We start from the raw sequence: 15,821 nt of genomic DNA, 5'->3' as shown, positions 1-15,821 counted from the left end.
ACCACCCAGCGTTCCCCCTCTGCTGTGACCACCCAACCTCCCCCTGCCACTGACTATCCCATCTCCTACCAACCGCCCAACCCTCCCCCAACTGACCACCCATCCGCCCCTACTGACCACACAACCCTCCCCACTGACCAACCCACGCCCAACCCCCCACACTGACCACCTGCCACTGACCACCCAGACCCCTCTCCACTAACCCCATCCCTACTGACCAACCCCTCACTACTGACCAACGCTACTGACCACCTGACAGCGCCCCCACGCCCCAACCTCCACTGACCAACCCACCCTGAAAACCCCTCGCTGACCACCCCACCACCCAACCCTCCCCTGACTACTTTACACCCTCCCATCCTGCAACCCAACCCACTTACCTTACAAATTTATCTTCTTCCTGGCTTCCCAAAGTGGCTGGACCTTTAAGCTCACCTGCTTTGCAGCAGCTCATGCCAGTAAAAAGAGGGGCGCGGCTTCCTAACCTCTGATTCTCGATACAAGGCCTCGGGAACACGCTGTTCTTCACAGTTCTCACCCGGCCTGAGTTTGAAGTTCGGACAAGAAAGGAGCAGCGTTATTTCCAGGTAAGCACTGGAATGGATGCTGGCGAGGGTGAGTGAGGCGTCTTAACTGTTTAAAAATCTTTTTGTAAAAATCTAGTTTTGTTGGTAGTTAACGTTTAACTGGAATCTACAGTTTAAATTCTAAAGTTCCGAGCCTTAAACTGGGCTTTCACAAGGTCTCCACCGGATGAGTAATTCGGCGTAGTTAATTAAAGAAGCAGCTGAAACGGGTTCCTCCGTGACTGGGTCAGCTAGCTGTTATCTTTGGGGCATGTAAAGCCAGCCAACTTAGTGCGACTTCTGGGGAAGATGGGACCTGTACAATCTGGATGGGTTGCACCCCAGCAGGACCGGGACCAATATCCTCGAAGGGGTACTCGCTCGTACTCTGGGGAGGGTTTAAACTAGAGTGGTAGGGGGATGGGAACCTGAACGGGGAGACACAAGAGAGGGAAACTGAAAGGAATGAAAGACAGAAAAGTAGAAAGTGACAGTGGAAGGCAGAAGAAACAACGGTTAGTGGCAGATAGGGCCATAATACAAAAAAAATGTGTAAAAATGTTAAAAAGACAAATCTGAAGGCACTGCATCTGAATGCACAGAGCATTCACAGTAAGGTAGACGAATTAACAGTGCAAATACATGTAAACGGGTACAATATGATTGCAATTACAGAGATGTGGCTGCAGAGTGACCAATGGCTGGGAACTGAATATCCAAGGGTACTCGATATTTAGGAAGGACAGGCAAAAAGGAAAAGGAGGTGGAGTGGTGTTGCTAGTTAACGATGAAATCAGTGCAATAGTGAGAAAAGATATCGGCTCAGAAAATCTAGATGTAGAATCAGTCTGGGTGGAGCTAAGAAGCAACAAGAACCGTCAACTGGTGCATTCCCCCATGGCAATACCTCCACCAATCAGAGTCCACTTGCCAACCAACCAGTATGCTACTCATCCAGTATAAATTTGTTGCTTTCCCTTACACCGTATTTTTGTGAATTGTCCTGGTGAGTGCAAGACAAAAAGCTTTGACAAAATGCCTCTTTTTTCTGCAATACTCAAGTTCTGAACTACCAAACAACTATTGCCTGATAGGGTGGTATGTACAGATTCAACAGTAGCTTTCAAAACTTAATTAGATAAATACTGGAAGGTGAAAACATAGCAAGGATATGGAGAAAGAGCGGGATTAACTGGATTGCCCTTTGACTAGATGGACCAAATGGCCTCCTTTTGTGTTGTACTATACCATGGCCAGGATTTTACTGCCCCTCCCGCCCAGCGCGATATTATGGCCTCGCCGAACTGAATGGAGATTCAAATGGCTCTCCACATCTGCCGGGAGGGAGACGCTGAGGCGGGGCCATAAAATCCTAGCCTATGATTCTATAACCTATTCCATGTGATACCGATTTCCACATTCTAACAACTCCCTAGGTAAAGAATTCGTTATTGGATCTTATTAGTGACTATCTTAATTGTCCCTCAGTCTGATCTCCTCCACAAGCGAATAGGTTTACAGTCCCTTGCAAATGGGTTTTCAGGTTGGGGGAGCCTGTAAAATTCTGCGGGTGCCTTTCCTGCCACCTCGCTGCCTGGCCCCCCGAACTGGCCGTGATCTAACAGATGGCGGGAGAAGCTTCGGGAAGCTCGCTTACCCTTGCGCCAAATGAGGCCTTTAAATGGCCAATTAATGGCATTTAAAGGGCCACTTCTTGCTTGGCCACAATTTTTCAGCTGGCAGTGGGAGACTGGAGATAAGTGGAAAGCCCAGGTAAGCCTGCTTTGGCCTTGGGCTGGGAAGGGGGGCCGCGGGAGGCAGTGGGGTGCTTCTTGAGGGGGTGCCCCCTTCACGGGCACCCTTTTCTGATTGGGCATCCCCCTAATGACCGCCTGCCTCCCCCCCACCCCACCAGGGCAGCCCCTCATCTCATGGTATGTGCATCCCAGCCCCCAACTCCCAACCCGTAACACCCCCCCACCCCCCCCCACCCACTCCCTAGCCTCCTCACCTCAGAGGGTCAAATGGCCTACTCCTAAGTCCTATGTTCACCTGGCCCCGCCAAGAAACCCAACCCGAATACACTTGTCCACAAGCTCCTGGCTGTTCTCCTTCACTGCCACAGGATGCAGTCTCAGCAGTGGCCACCACGACCGGTGGTGCAGTTAGGACCAGAGATCGGCCAGCCAATCAGATTGGTTGGCAGTTCTTGGAGGCAGGACTTCCTCCCCAGATGGGGGTAGAGGTTGAGCAACTTATTGCTCCTCCAAGCGCTAAATTCCTATGGCTATCATAAGAACTGTTTCATGAAGACTTTTTTGGGTGGCGGAACAGTGAACCCTGTGAAATCCAGCCCGTGATATGGATACACTTGAGCAGAATCTAAATAAGCATATGAAGGAGGGGAGAATAGATGTTGTGTTGATAAATTTAGATGTGTAGGGATGGGTGGAGCCTCAAGAGGAACATTCACAATAGCATGGATTATATGGCTGAATGGCCTGTCTCTGTGTTGTACAATCTATGTAATTCTGTCTAAAATACATATATATTCTGCCTTAAAACAAATACCCACTAGAACACTTCCGGGCAGGTTCCAGCTCAAGCTGAAAGACTTATCGTAAGAAGACTGAAGGGTTATTGAAATGAGTGCCTCAACAGCCAGAAGCATTCCCACAGACACACACATACACATACAAAAAGGAAATCAGCATTTTTGAGCTTGTTGTTTTAAAGTGAGACGCAGTCTGTTCCTTTCTCCACTTATAATGGAGGCAGGGAGGGACCCAAAGGAGGAGATGGGCTCAGATTTAATCTGACTCGGTACTCAACTGCTGTGGCAGCCCATAATTTTCCCAGGCTGATGAATGCCAGGTCTGTCCAGCTTCTCATTGGCACTCTGCCCAACTTACTGTGCCAGCAAGAAACAGCGCCCACCCACCCCACCGCGACAACTTGTGAATGGGATGCATCGCACCACCTCTCTTTCTCTTGATCCATGTTTTGCCAATACTCCTGTGTGTTCCTATTGGTCAATAAAGATATGCTGACTCTTTTCTCGGAGCCTGTGATCACCAATTGTGGGGAGGCCCATGGCCAGATATTGCCTCACCCTACTTCCACTGTGGCCCATGGATCCGTCACTCACTGACACTTCTCAAAGGGGCTACATGTGAGAATATGTTCCTATGTATGCAGATGTGAGAGTGTGTATGTGTGTATATGTGAGAGTAGATGAGTATGTGTGGACATAAGCGTTAATCTGTGTGAGTGTATATGTCTATATCTGTATCTGAGAGTGTACTTGTGTGTGTGTATGCCTGCATTTGACAGAGCAGCTGTGGCTAACTGAAATAACTGAACCGGCATTGCCCTTTTAAATAGAACAAGAAGGGAGATGTGGACCCTATTTTGAAAGGCTATGCTGCCCTCTTTCAGTCCTGAGTGTAATTACAGCAGAGTGACAAAATTTCTCCCCTTCCCTCTCACTATACACATAAAGAATTTTAGCAACATGAGGAAGACCATCAGACCCCACCCAGACACAGATGAACCTACCTTGACCATAACTTTCAATCTTGTAACTCTCTGTATACAAGTATGGACCGCACGATGATCTTCCCTGGCATACATTCTGCAACTTTACAATCATTTGATTTAAGATGGCCATTCTTATCTCTACGATTCTCATCCTTTGAACCCAATTAATCCATACATATGTCACCTAGAATCTAATCAAACAGTTCAGATGGTTTATATATAGAATAATGGATACATGGGAGTGATTACAGACTGGAATCTAATTGAGGGGTTCAGATGGTTTATATATAGAATAATGGATACCTGGGAGTGATTACAGACTGGAATCTAATCGAGGGGTTCAGATGGTTTATGTATAGAATAATGGATACCTGGGAGTGATTACAGACTGGAATCTAATCGAGTGGTTCAGATGGTTTATATACAGAATAATGGATACCTGGGAGTGATTACAGACTGGAATCTAATCGAGGAGCTCAGGAGGTTTATATATAGAATGATGGAAACCTGGGAGTGATTACAGACTGGAATCTAATCGAGGGGTTCAGATGGTTTATATATAGAATAATGGATACCTGGGAGTGATTACAGACTGGAATCTAATCGAGGGGCTCAGGAGGTTTATATATAGAATAATGGATACCTGGGAGTGATTACAGACTGGAATCTAATCAAGGGGTTCAGATGGTTTATATATAGAATAATGGATACCTGGGAGTGATTACAGACTGGAATCTAATCGAGGGGCTCAGGAGGTTTATATATAGAATAATGGATACCTGGGAGTGATTACAGACTGGAATCTAATCAAGGGGTTCAGATGGTTTATATATAGCATAATGGATACCTGGGAGTGATTACAGACTGGAATCTAATCGAGGGGTTCAGATGATTTATGTATAGAATAATGGATACCTGGGAGTGATTACAGACTGGAATCTAATCGAGGGGTTCAGATAGTTTATATATAGAATAATGGATACCTGGGAGTGATTACAGACTGGAATCTAATCGAGGGGCTCAGGAGGTTTATATGTAGAATAAAGGATACCTGGGAGTGATTACAGACTGGAATCTAATTGAGGGGTTCAGATGGTTTATATATAGAATAATGGATACCTGGGAGTGATTACAGACTGGAATCTAATTGAGGGGTTCAGATGGTTTATATATAGAATAATGGATACCTGGGAGTGATTACAGACTGGAATCTAATTGAGGGGTTCAGATGGTTTATATATAGAATAATGGATACCTGGGAGTGATTACAGACTGGAATCTAATTGAGGGGTTCAGATGGTTTATATATAGAATAATGGATACCTGGGAGTGATTACAGACTGGAATCTAACTGAGGGGTTCAGATGGTTTATATATAGAATAATGGATACCTGGGAGTGATTACAGACTGGAATCTAATTGAGGGGTTCAGATGGTTTGTATATAGAATAATGGATACCTGGGAGTGATTACACACTGGAATGTGATCGAGGGGTTCAGATGTTCCTGTCCCACGGGAATCACAATGATGTTTTTCAGATTTCATCAATTTCTCTTTGCCGTCCTCACACCATATGACCTTGAATAACTGTGGCAAGTGGAGAGATTTGTTTTGCAAGACAGCCTCTTTTATGCGGGATGCCAAATGTAGGATTAAACACTGAAGGAAAAAAATCATTAACGTGGATTCCAAGAGGACAAAGCTAGTGGAACAAAATCAACAAATGTCTTTGTCCTTTTATACATGACTACGTTGCAGTGTTCTTTTCTCCTGTAATTAAGTCTTCTGTCCTTTATTTGCCTGTAGATTTTGGAAAATTGTTGTAACAGAACTTAGTTAATCAAAATGATCTTCAGAAATAAAAGCAAAATACTGCGGATGCTGGAAATCTGAAACAAAAGGAAAAATACTGAAGAAGAGTCATACGGACTCGAAACATCAACTGTATTCCTCTCTGCAGATGCTGTCAGACCTGCTGAGTTTTTCCATGTATTTTTGTTTTTGATCTTCAGACATGTTTGCAGTGTTAGAGTCCTTCTTCCAGACAAGGGAAACCTCAATTATAATTCATTGGGTTTCTACCAGCAGAGACAGTATGTTTGGCAGATCTGGATGACATATCTCTTCACTTCATGATTCTTCCTACTTTCTAAGCTTTGGAATTCCCTTCCTTAAGCTCTCCACCTCCATACAGCATTCTTCCCTGCTTTAAGACCTTCCTTAAATTCTGCTTCTCGACCAAGATTTTGGCTACAATAAGGAAGAAACTGTCTCCAATGGCAGTCAGGTTTGGTAAACAGAAGGTGCGGATTTGAGGTGAATGTCAAAAGCACAAACAGTAGGGAGACAGTGGCGTAGTGCTAATTTTACTAGACTGGTAACCCAAAGACTTAGGCTGGGGCTATGGGCTCAAAACCCACCACGGCAGCTGGTGGAACTTAAATTAGCTTAATAACTCTGGAATATAAAGCCCCTTCAACTATCATTTAATGTTGCCAAAAACCCATCTGGTTCAATAATGTCCTTTAGGGAAGGAGATCTGCCATCCTTACCTGGTCTGGCCTGCATGTGTCTCAGAACCACAGCAATTTGCATTGACTCTTAACTGCCTCTGAAATGGCCCAGCAAGCTACTCAGTTCAAGGGCAATTAGGGGTGGGCAACATCTCATGAAGGAATAAAGGTTAAAAACATGAAACACTTTGTTTACACAGTGAATTGTTGATATCTGAAATGCACTGATTGAATGTGTGATAGAATCTGATTCAGTAGTAGCTTTCAAAAAGGAATAGGAAGGGAAATAATTGTATGACTGTGGGGGAAAGAGCAAGGGGCATGGAATTAATTGCATACCACTACTAAAGCCTGGCATGTGCTGTATTATTCTATCAGTGCACAATTTCAGGGTTCTTAACTAGCCAATTCTTTAGAACAGGATTACCATTCAGTCTTCATCAGTGACTGAGAACTCAGCTCGATCTGTTCTGTGATGGATGGGGTATGAGGCCCCGAGTTTCACAGCTGCACAGGTGAGGGATCAATCCTCAGAGGTTCCTGATCTGTGCTACACATTCTTACAGCATTTGATGGGTTAATCGGATTCTTCTCCCTTTTTCTTAATATTCTAGTATCCCATACAATCCCTGATGGAGAGAAACAGAACAGCTCACAAGCCTCCACCCTTGTTGCTCTGTGATTAAGAGTTAAATACATTAGTCTACTTTACCACATTAAAACCAATAGTAGCACGTGATAACACATTAGTCTCAGACTAGGGGGCTGGTCATTTTGCATTGAGATGAGGAGTAATTTGCGCTCAAACTGAGCAATGGATGCTCAATTGTTGAGTATATTCAGGTCAGATAGATTGATAGATTTTTGAGTACTTAAAGAAGTCAGGCATCTGGGGATAATGAGGGAAGATGTTCTGTTCGATATCCTAGTTCAATTATATTGTATAACCATGGGGGAGGCGGTGGCATAGTGGTATTGTCACTGGACTGGTATCCCAGAGAGGAATGAGGTAAGGTTGCCTTCAATGCAATGAGATAGAGACTGTTGACAGTAAATAGGGAAAATTTGTTAATGGGAAAAATGATAAAAGATCAGTGGGAGACATTCAAAAAAGAATTTGATGTAATTCAGAACCAGTTTAAACTCCTACTGGGCAAGAGCTCTAATTGACAAAAAAGACAGCCATGGGTGACTAAATAGATAAGAGACAACACAAAACCAACTGAAAAAGCATGCAAAAATGCGAAACACAAAAGGACAGATCCTGGCGATTGGGAAGGTACAAAGAACAGAATAGTAAAAGTTACCAAAAATGAGTATGAAATAAAACTTGCTAATTAAACTTCCTTTCAAAATGAACACAAAATGATTTACAGTTATATTAGGAAAATGACAGTGGTCAGGAGCAATGTGGGGCCCTTGAAAGGTGATGTCAATGAAAATAAGGAGATGGTGGGCTTGTTAAATAATATTTTGCACAAGTATTTGCTGTAGCCAGAGGCCAGACATCCCAAGTAATAGAATCAGGGACAGGGGCTCACTCAAAGTAAGGAAAATAACAGTCTTAAAGAAAATAATGGCACCAAAAAGTGACACATCCTCAGGACCAGATGGAAGTTGGTGAGGACATTGCAGATGCCCCAGCTATAATTTTCCAAAGTCCTCTTAATTTAGGAACCCTTTCTTTAGATTAGAAAACTGTTCATGTCACTCTGCCATTTAAGAGAGGTGAGTGAGAGAATTATAGACCAGTTAGCCTAACATCTGTTGTAGGGAAATTGCTGGAATCTATAATTAAGGATAGGTTTACTGAAAATTTTCAGCTGGTCAGAGAGAGCCAACCTGGATTTGTAAATGGTGGGTCATGCCTAATGAAACTGATTCAATGTTTTGAAGAGGTGATCAAAGTAGTGGAAAGGGGAACTATCTATGGATGTTATTTAAATGGATTTCAGAAGGCATTTAATAAAATCCCTCACAAGCGACTGTTATCTAAATTTGAAGTTCATGGAATTTTAGATCTAGTTAGGGACTTAGTAAGAAATGGAGAGTAGGGTTAATGGACAGCTAATTGGCCCTATATAACTAATGGTGTCCCACAATTATCAGTGCTGGAGCCTCAACTATTGACTCTATTTATTAATGAATTAGATGATGGAATAGAGAGCCACATATCCAACTTTGCTGATGACGCAGCATTTTAATCAGTGAGGTGTAAAATTATAGGGAGCAAGAGTACGTGCATGGGCAACCAGTGGTAAATGAGTTTCAATGCAGGCAAATGTGAGGTCATCCAATCTGGATCCAAAAAAGATAGACTAGGGCACTTTCTAAATGATGAAAAACTAGAAACAGTGGATGCTGAAATAGACTTTGGTGGTGTCCATGTGCATAGATCATTAAAATGTCACAAACAGGTACAGAAGATAGCCAAAAAGACTAATGGAAAGCTGGCTTATAGTATCTAGAGGACTAAAATACAACGGTGTAGAAGACATGCTTCAGCTATGTAAAGCCCTGGTTAGACTACATCTGAAATGCTGTGAGCAGCCCAGGGCATCACACCTTTAGAAAGGATCTAATGACCATGGAGGGAGTGTAGCGTAAATCTACCATAATGGTACCTGGATGAGAATTTTCTCCCCGTCGGGCGGCCCAGTTGGGAGTGGGCGCGTGCGGGTGTGGAAAGAGAAAAGAGAACTCTGCTCCTGGACACTAAGGATTCAATTACAAGGAAAGATTATATAAACTAGGATTGTATTCCATAGAATTTAGAAAGTTAAAGGGTAGTTTTATTGAGGTTCTCAAGCTATGGAGGGGAACTGATAGGGTCAGAAGATAGAAATGATGTTTGTTGGTTGGAGAATCCAGGGTGAGGAGAATAGTAAGAATTAGAGTCAGACCTTGCAGGAATGAAATTAAGAAACACTTCTATGCATAAAAGGTGGTAGAAGCTTGGAACTCTCTCCATCAAAGGGCAACTGATGCTGGATAAATTATTAATCTTAAATTTGAGATTGATTATTTTTGTTAACCAAAGGTATTAAGGGACATGGAGCAAAGGCAAGTATATGGAACTGGGTTTCAGGTAGCCTTGATCACATTCAATGGTGGAACAGTCTCGGGGAGCTCAATTCCCTATTCTTGTTATTATGGTCTTATGTGAACACATTATAACCAAATTAACACATCACAACTTACATGAATACATTATAACCTATATTAAAAAGATATAGGGCGGAATCGTCCGTGTCCGCTGGCACCGCCATGAGTGGGCAATATGGTGGGAAGGTCAAAAATCGATTTCACGCCATTGTGAAACCAGTTTGCAATTGTCCGCTCAGCAGGCCGTGTTTCCCGCAGCCGGACATCATTGCAATTCATCTACCTCTCATTATAAGCCCATCCCGCACACGGTCAATGAGGGGAGACTTCGGCCTTGGTGAGACAGAGACCGAGTGAATATATTTGAGAATTTGGTTTGAAGTGGGAACTCGGTGCATAGGGGGAGAGAGGTGCTTTATGTCAGGTTCACTGCAAGGAGTAAAGTGTGCTGAGTGGGGAATTCGGTGAAGGGCGGGGAGGAGGTGCTTTTCTCCAGTATTTGATTTCCACTTTGGTGCAGCAGAAGGAGCAGGTAAACCAGTAACTGGTATTATTAGTTTTATCAGTATTGTAAGTATTGTATTGTTTTACCAGTATTGTAAAGTTTACTGGCAGTGCTGAAACCTATTCGGAGGTGTAGACTTTATTAATTATAATTAACTAATTAGCAATTATTAATTATTTGGTCCATATTGGAGATGGCAGGGCAGGTGGTGTGCTGCAATTGCAGGATGTGAGGGCTTTTGGATCGGTGTGATCCAGGGCAAACAAATCTGCAGTAAGTTTTTGTAGCTGCAGGAATGTTGGCTCCAAATTATTGAGCTGGAGGCCGATCTGCAGACCTGCAGATCAGCATATCAGAGAGGGAGAAAGTTACCTGGACACTTTATTCCAGGAGGCAGTCACACCCCTTAGGATAGGGTCTTCTGATTTGGTCAGTGGTCAGGAACAGGGGAGTGTGGCTGCAAGTGAGGCAGGTAAGGGGAACCAGAGTGCAGGAATGCAGGAGCCTCGGCCCTTGTAATTGTTCGACAGGTTTGAAGTGTTTTCAGCTTGTTTGGGTGAAGTGGGGGCTGCAGGTTGGATGAGCTAACTGGCCATGGCACCGTGGTACAGGAAGCTATTCAAGCAGGGGGAGTTACAAGGAATGTAGTGGTAGTAGGGGACATAATAGTCAGAGGAATTGACACCGTTCTCTGCAGCAAAGAGTTTGAGTCCAGACGTTTGCATTCGGGACATTTGCCCGGGGCTGGAGAGGAACTTGCAGTGGTGGGGAGGACCCAGTTATCATGTTGGTACCAATGACATAAACAGGACAAAGAAGTAGCCCTGCATAGTCAGTGTGAGGAGTTTGACACCAAATTATGAAGCAGAACCTCAAAGGTCATAATCTTTGGATTATTACCTGAGCCACATGCAAATTGGCATAGGACAAATCAGATTAGGGAGATGAATGCGTGGCTCTAAGACTGGTGTGGGAGAACTGAATTCCTGTTCATGGGGCACTGCCACCAGTACTGGGGAAAGTGGAATCTGTACCGTTGGGACGGTCTACACCCCAACCATGCTGGGACCGGTGTTCTTGTGAGCCACCTAACTAGGGAAGTAGAGAGAGTTTTAAACTAAATAGTGGGGGTAAGGGATCAAATTTGGGAAGGTGCGGTTAAACCAAAGAGTAGAGACATGACAAGAGAGAAGGGTATTATTATGGGAAATGAAAAGCAGAAGTGACGGGAAGGGATAGAGAGTACAAATCTACCAGTAAATCAACAGATGAGACTAGAGGTTACAAAAATAATAAAAGGATAAAACTTAGGGCTCTGTATCTGAATGTACAAAGCATTCAAAACAAAACAGATGAACTGAGAGCGAACATAGAAATAAATAAGTACGGTTTGATAGTCATTACAAAGACATGGCTGCAGGAGGACATGGATTGGGACCTGAATATTAAAAGGTATAAGTTCAGGAAACCAGGATGTGGAAACAGTTTGGGCAAAGATGAGAAATGGTAAAGGCTAGAAGCCACTTGTGGGAGTTGTGTACTGGCCCCCTAATAGTAACTACATGGTAGGATGGAGCATAAAGGAAGAAATAATGGGAGCTTGCCAGAAAGGCATGGCAATAATCATGGGAGATTTTTATCAACATGTAGACTGGAAAAGTCAGCTGGGCAAAGGTAGCCTGGATGAGGAGTTCATAGAATGTTTCCAGGATAGTTTCTTAGAACAGCATGTTCTGGAGCCAACCAGTGAGCAGGCTATACTGGTATGGTGCATTTAGATGGGTTTAATTAATGATCTCATAGTGAAGGCATCCCTAGGTAGCAACGAGCAAAATATGATTGAATTTTACATTCAGTTTGAGGGAGAGAAAAGTGGGTCTGAGACTATATTTTTAAACTTAAATAAGGGCAATTATGAGGGCATGAAAGCAGAGCTGGCTAAAGTGAATTGACAAATTAGGTTAAGGGATAGGTCAATAGAGATGCAGTGGCAAATATTTAAGGGGATATTTCAGAATACACAGAATAGATACATTTCAATGATTAAGAAAAAGTCCAAGGGACGGATACACCATCCATGGTTAACTAGAAAGGTTAAAGATAGTACCAAACTTACTAGTAATCCAGAGACGCAGGGTAATGCTCTGGGGACCTGGGTTTGAATCCCGCCCCGGCAGATGGTGGAATTTGAATTCAATAAACATATGGAATTAAAAGTCTAATGATGACCATGAAATCATTTTTGATTGCTGTAAAAACCCATCTGGTTCACTAATGCCCTTTAGGGAAAAGGAAATCTGCTGTCTTTACCTGGTCTGGCCTACATGTGACTCCAGGCCCACAACAATGTGGTTGACTCTTAAATGCCCTCTGAACAAGGGCAATTAGAGATGGGTAATAAATGTTGGCTTAGCCAGTGACGGACATATTCCATGAATATTTTTTTAAAAACTCAAAGAAAAAGCATATAGGTGTGCAAAGATAGGTGGAAGGTCAGAAGATTGGACAGAATATATGGAACAGCAAAAGATGACTAAAGGATTAATAAGGAAGGAAAAATTAGAGTATGAGAGAAAGTTAGCTAGAAATATAAAACAGATAGTAAGAGATTCTATAAATATTTTAAAAAGAAATGAGTTAACAAAGTAAACATTGGTCCTATAGAAAGTGAGTCTGGAGAATTGATAATGGAAAACAAGGAGATGGTAGAAGAATTGAACAGGTATTTTGCATCAGTTTTCACTATAAAGGATAGAAGCAATGTCCCAAAAGCAGCTATGAATCAGGAAATGGATGGAAGGGAGGAACTCAGGAAAATTACAATCACCAGAGAAGTGGTACTGAGTAAATTGTTAGAGCTGTGGGATGATGACTGCCTGGGTCCAGATGGACTTCATCCTAGGGTATTAAAAGGAGTGGCTAATGAGGTGGTCAATACATTGGTTTTAATTTTCCAAAACTCCCTAGATTCAGGGAAGGTCCCATTAGATGGGATGATAGCAAATGTAACTCCATTATTAAAAAAGGGAGAGAGACAGAAAGTGGGAAACTATAGGCCAGTTAACTTAAAATCTATCTTAGGGAAAATGTTAGAAGCTATTAATAAAGAAGTTATAGCAGGGCACTTGGATAAGTTCAAGGTAATCAGGCAGAGTCAACTTGGTTCTGTGAAAGGGAAATCATGTTTATCTAACTTATTGAAGTCCTTTGAGGAAGTAACGTGCTATGGATAAAGGGGAACCAGTGGATGTACTGTACTTAGATTTCTAGAAGGCATTTGATAAAGTGCCACATCAAAGGCAGTTGCAGAAAAAATAGCTCATGGTATAGGAGGATACATATTGGCATGGATAGAAAATTGGCTGGCTAACAGGAAGCAGAGAGTAGGCATAAACGGGTCTTTTTCAGGTTGGCAAGATGTAATGAGTGGTGTTCCACACGGGTCAGTGCTGGGACCTCAACTGTTTACAATTTATATAAATGACTTGGATGAAGGGATGGATAGGATGGTTGCCAAATTTGCTGATGACACAAAGATAGGTAGGAAAGTAAGTTGTGACGAGGACATAAGGAGGCTATAAAAAGTTATAGATAGGTTAAGTGAGTGGGCAAAGATCTGACAAATGAAGTATAATGTGGGTAAATATGGGTAAATGTGAAATTGAGCACTTTGGCAGGAAGAATAAAAGATAAGGATATTATCTAAACAATGAGAGATTGCAGAACTCTGAGATGCAGAGGGATCTAGGTGTCTTAGTGCACAAATCACAAAAGGCTAGTAAGAAGGTACAGCAAGTAATTAGGAAAGCTAATAGAATGTTATCATTCCTTGTGCGGAGAATTGAACACAAAAGTAGGGAGGTTATGCATCAATTGTACAGAGCACTAGTGAGACTAGGGGTGGTGGTGGCATAGTGGCATAGTGCTAGTGTCACTGGACTAGTGGTAATTCTCTGGGGACCTGGGTTCAAATCCCACCATGGCAGATTGTGAAATTTGAATTCAATACAAAAAAAGTTGAGGTATATAAGATACTAAAGGGGATAGACGAAGTGGAGTGGATGTTTCCCCTTGCAGGGCATTCTAGGACAAGAGGCCATGGTTTTAAGCTAAGGGGTGGTAGATTTAAATCAGAGATGAGGAGGAATTACTTCTCTCAAAGGGTTGTGAATCTGTGGAATTCACTACCTCAGAGTTCAGTGGATGCTGGGACGCTGAATAAATTTAAGGAGGAGATAGACAGATTTTTAATTAGTAATGGGTTGAAAGGTTATTGGGAGAGGGTGGGAAATTGGAGTTGAGGCCAAAATGAGATCAGCCATGATTGTAATGAATGGCAGGGCAGGCTCGAGGGGCTCAATTGCCTACTCCTGCTTCTAGTTCTTATGTTCTAATGTTCTTAAAAGTCTAATGATGACCATGAAACCATTGCTGATTGGTGTGAAAATTCATCTGGTTCACTGATGTCCTTTAGGGAAGGAAATCTGTTGTCCTTACCTGGTTTGGCCTACATGTGACTCAAGACCCACAGCAATTTGGTTGACTCTTAAAATGCCCCTTGAACAAGGGTAGTTAGGGTTGGGCCAATAAAGGCTGGCCAAGCCAGTGATACCCACATCCCACGAATGAATAATAAAAAAAAAAACCACTGGAGTACTGTGTACAGTATTGGTGACTTTATTTAAGGAAGGAAATGTGTTGGAAGCACTTCAGAGAAGGTATACCAGGACTGGGCGTGTTGTATTATGAAGAGAGTTTGGACAGGCTAGGCTTGTGTCTGCTGGAGTTTAGAAGAGTAAGAGACAACTTGATTGAAACATATAAGATCCTGAGGGGCCTTGACATGGTGGATGTGGAGAGGATGTTTCCTCTTGTGGGAGAATCTAGAACTGTTTAAAAATAAAGTGACGCCCATCTAAAACAGAGATGAGGTAACTTTTTATCTCTCAAAGGGTCATGAGTCTTTGGAGCTTTCTTCCTGAAATGGCGGTGGAAGCAGAATCTTTGAATATTTTCAAGGAAGAGGTGGATAGATTCTTGGTCTGCTTTGGGACTTCAGATCATGGCCATGGTCTCCTATGGTTGATCACAAGCGGGTGGAGAGGAAGGTCCAGCTGTAAGTGGGAGAGGAAGATGTACCGACGGTGGGTCGGAGAGGAAGGGCTAGGTTTGACTGGGAGGGGAAGATATATCCATGGAGGGGGGGGTGAAGTTGGGAGGAGGGTAATGATGATGTTGGGGGCATTAAGGTTTGGAGGGGGGGCTCAAAGATGTCGGGTGGTGAGGTTGGGATGGGGGAGCGAAGATATCTGGGGAGTGAGGTTGGGAAGGGGGAGGGAGTACAGGGAGAGGAGAGGGTAATGGGAGAAGAATACACCAATTGGGGAGGTAGATGTAAGCGGGGTGGAAGGTGTAAGGGAAGGAGTTCAGAGGGGGGAAAGAGTAGAGGGGGAGGAAGGAACCCAGGGGAGGAAGGAATCTGGAGGGGGGAAGGAGTAAGGGGGGAGGGAGAAGTAATGGTGAAGGAAGAAATAAGGGTGGAGGAAGGAGTCAGGAAGTGGGGAGGAGTAAGGCTGGTGGAATAGGTAAGG

Source organism: Cetorhinus maximus, chromosome 5, assembly GCF_964194155.1.
Source record: "Cetorhinus maximus chromosome 5, sCetMax3.hap1.1, whole genome shotgun sequence".
Taxonomy (NCBI): domain Eukaryota; kingdom Metazoa; phylum Chordata; class Chondrichthyes; order Lamniformes; family Cetorhinidae; genus Cetorhinus; species Cetorhinus maximus.
This window is presented reverse-complemented; position numbering follows the sequence as displayed.